We start from the raw sequence: 4,327 nt of genomic DNA on the forward strand, positions 1-4,327 counted from the left end.
GATCGCTCTAGCCAATTGTGCCACGGAGACAGTCCTGCTCAACTCTCACCAGCATCAGAACATATCTTCAAAGCTATCAGCCCAAAGAAAAAAAAGCGCCGCACCACTACCGGGTGGGCTCGAAACTCCAAGCTTTCGGTTAACAGCCGACCGCGCTAGCCAATTGCGCCACCGAGACAGTCATGCTCCACACTCACCACCATCAGAACATATTTTCCAAGCTATCTGCGCTAAGAAAAAAGCAACACACCACTCCCGGGAGGGCTCGAAACTCCAATTTTTCGGTTACCAGCCGAACGTGCTAGCCAATTGCGCCACGGAGACAGTCGTGCTCCACTCTCACCACCGTCAGAAGATATCTTCAAAGCTATCAGCCGAAAGAAAAAAAAGCAACACACCACTCCCGGGAGGGCTCGAACCTTCAAACTTTCAGTTAACAGCCGATCGCGCTAGCCAATTGCGCCACGGAGAGAGTCGTGCTCCAATCTCACCACCGTCAGAACATTTCTTCAGAGCTATCAGCCCAAAGAAAAAGAAGCACCGCACCACCACCGGGTGGGCTCGAACCTCCAAACTTTCGGTCAACAGCAGATCGCGTTAGCCAATTGCGCGTCGGAGACAGTCGTGCTCCACTCTCAACACCATCAGAACATATCTTCAAAGCTATCAGCGAAAAGAAAAAAAAGCGACACACCGTCCCCGGGTGGGCTCAAACCTCTAACCTTTCGGTTAACAGCCGATCGCGCTAGCCAATTGCGCCACAAAGACAGTCCTGCTCCACTCTCACCACCATCAAAACATATCTTCAAAGCTATCAGCCCAAAGAAAAAGAGCGCCGCACCATCCCCGGGTGGGCTCTAACCTCCAACTTTTCGATTAACAGCCGATCGCGCTAGCCAATTGCGCCACGGAGACAGTCGTGCTCCACTTTCAACACCATCAGAACATATCTTCAAAGCTATCAGCGCAAAGAAAAAAAAAGCGACACACCGTCCGCGGGTGGGCTCGAAACTCCAACCTTTCAGTTAGCAGCCGATCGCGCTGGCCAATTGCGCCACGGAGAAAGTCCTGCTCAACTTTCACCACCATCAGAACATATCTTAGAAGCTATCAGCCCAAAGAAAAAAAAGCGCCGCACCACTACGGGGTGGGCTCGAAACTCCAAGCTTTCGGTTAACAGCCGACCGCGCTAGCCAATTGCGCCACGGAGACAGTCATGCTCCACACTCACCACCATCAGAACATATTTTCCAAGCTATCTGCGCTAAGAAAAAAGCAACACACCACTCCCGGGAGGGCTCGAAACTCCAATTTTTCGGTTACCAGCCGAACGTGCTAGCCAATTGCGCCACGGAGACAGTCGTGCTCCACTCTCAACACCGTCAGAAGATATCTTCAAAGCTATCAGCCGAAAGAAAAAAAAGCGCCGCACCACCACCGGGTGGGCTCGAACCTCCAACCTTTCGGTTATCAGCCGATCGCGATCGCCAATTATGCTACGGAGACAGTCGTGCTCCAATCTCACCACCGTCAGAACTTATCTTCAAAGCAATCAGCCCATAGAAAAAAAGCCCACACCACCATCGGGTGGGCTCGAACCTCCAACCTTTCGGTTAACGGCCGAACGTGCTAGCCAATTGCGCCACGGAGATTGTCGTGCTCCAGTCTCACCACCGTCAGAACCTTTCTCTAAAGCTATCAGCGCAAAGAAAAAAAAGCGCCCCACCACCACCGCGTGGGCTCGAAACTCCAATTTTTCGGTTGACAGCCGAACGTGTTAGCCAATTGTACCACGGAGATAGTCGTGCTCCAATCTCACCACCGTCAGAACATTTCTCCAAAGCTATCAGCGCAAAGAAAAAAAAGCGCCGCACCATCACCCGGTGGGCTCGAACCTCCAACCTTTCGGTTAACAGCCGATCGCGCTAGCCGATTGTGCCACGGAGACAGTCCTGCTCCACTCTCACCACCATCAGAACATATCTTAGAAGCTATCAGCTCAAAGAAAAAAAAGCGCCGCACCACTACCGGGTGGGCTCGAAACTCCAAGCTTTCGGTTAACAGCCGACCGCGCTAGCCAATTGCGCCAAGGAGACAGTCATGCTCCACACTCACCACCATCAGAACATATTTTCCAAGCTATCTGCGCAAAGAAAAAAGCAACACACCACTCCCGGGAGGGCTCGAAACTCCAATGTTTCGGTTACCAGCCGAACGTGCTAGCCAATTGCGCCACGGAGACAGTCGTGCTCCACTCTCACCATCATCAGAACAATTCTTCAGAGCTATCAGCCCAAAGAAAGAAAGCGCTGCACCACCACCGGGTGGGCTCGTACCTCCAACCTTTCGGTTATCAGCCGATCGCGCTAGCCAATTGCGCCACGGAGACAGTCCTGCTCCACTCTCACCACCATCAGAAGATATCTTCAAAGCTATCAGCCGAAAGAAAACAAAGCGCCGCACCACCACCGGGTGGGCTCGAACCTCCAACCTTTCGGTTAACAGCCGATCGCTCTAGCCAATTGCGCCACGGAGACAGTCCTGCTCCACTCTCACCACCATCAGAACATATCTTCAAAGCTATCAGCCTAAAGAAAAAAAAGGAACACACCACTACCGGGAGGGCTCGAACCTCCAACCTTTCAGTTAACAGCCGATCGCGCTAGCCAATTGCGCCACGGAGACAGTCGTGCTCCAATCTCGCCACCGTCAGAACATGTCTCCAAAGCTATCAGCGCAAAGAAAAAAGCAACACACCACTCCCGGGAGGGCTCGAAACTCCAATTTTTCGGTTATCAACCGAACGTGCTAGCCAATTGCGCCACGGAGACAGTCCTGCTCCACTCTCACCACCATCAGAAGATATCTTCAAAGCTATCAGCCGAAAGAAAAAAAAGCGCCGCACCACCACCGGGTGGACTCCAACCTCCAACCTTTTGGTTATCAGCCGATCGCGATCACCAATAGCGCCACGGAGACAGTCCTGCTCCACTCTCACCACCATCAGAACATATCTTCAAAGCTATAAGCCTAAAGAAAAAAAAAGCGCCGCACCACTACCGGGTGGGCTCGAAACTCCAAGCTTTCGGTTGTCAAACGAACGTGCTAGCCAATTGCGCCACGGAGACAGTTGTGCTCCACTCTCACCACCGTCAGAACATTTCTTCAGAGCTATCAGCCCAAAGAAAAAAAGCGCCGCACCACCACCGGGTGGGCTCGAACCTCCAACCACCCCGCCGCGGTGGTCTAGTGGCTAAGGTAGTCGGCTGCTGACCCGCAGGTCGCGGGTTCAATTCCCGGCTGCGGCGGCTGCATTTCCGATGGAGGCGGAAATGTTGTAGGCCCGTGTACTCAGATTTGGGTGCACGTTAAAGAACCCCAGGTGGTCAAAATTTCCGGAGTCCTCCACTACGGCGTCTCTCATAATCAAATGGTGGTTTTGGGACGTTAAACCCTACAAATCAATCGAACCTCCAACCTTTCGGTTAACAGCCGATCGAGCTAGCCGATTGCGCCACGAAGACAGTCGTGCTCCACTCTCACCACCGTCAGAACATTTCTTCAGAGCTATCAGCCCAAAAAAAAGCAACACACCACTCCCGAGAGGGCTCGAACCTCCAACCTTTCGGTTAACAGCCGATCGCGCAAGCCAATTGCGCCACGGAGACAGTCCTACTATACTCTCATCAGCATCAGAACATATCTTCAAAGCTATCGGCCCAAACAAAAGTGCCGCACCACCAGCAGGTTGGCTCGAACCTCCAACTTTTCGGTTAACTGCCGAACGCGCTAGCCAATTGCGCCACGGAGACAGTCGTGCTCCACTCTCACCACCGTCAGAACAATTCTTCAGAGCTATCAGCCCAAAGAAAGAAAGCGCTGCACCACCACCGGGTGGGCTCGTACCTCCAACCTTTCGGTTAACAGCCGATCGCGCTAGCCAATTGCGCCATGGAGACAGTCCTGCTCCACTCTCACCACCATCAGAAGATATCTTCAAAGCTATCAGCCGAAAGAAAAAAAAGCGCCGCACCACCACCGGGTGGACTCCAACCTCCAACCTTTTGGTTATCAGCCGATCGCGATCACCAATAGCACCACGGAGACAGTCCTGCTCCACTCTCACCACCATCAGAACATATCTTCAAAGCTATAAGCCTAAAGAAAAAAAAAGCGCCGCACCACTACCGGGTGGGCTCGAAACTCCAAGCTTTCGGTTGTCAAACGAACGTGCTAGCCAATTGCGCCACGGAGACAGTTGTGCTCCACTCTCACCACCGTCAGAACATTTCTTCAGAGCTATCAGCCCAAAGAAAAAAAGCGCCGC

Source organism: Rhipicephalus microplus, unplaced genomic scaffold (assembly GCF_043290135.1).
Source record: "Rhipicephalus microplus isolate Deutch F79 unplaced genomic scaffold, USDA_Rmic scaffold_59, whole genome shotgun sequence".
Classification (NCBI taxonomy): Eukaryota; Metazoa; Arthropoda; class Arachnida; order Ixodida; family Ixodidae; genus Rhipicephalus; species Rhipicephalus microplus.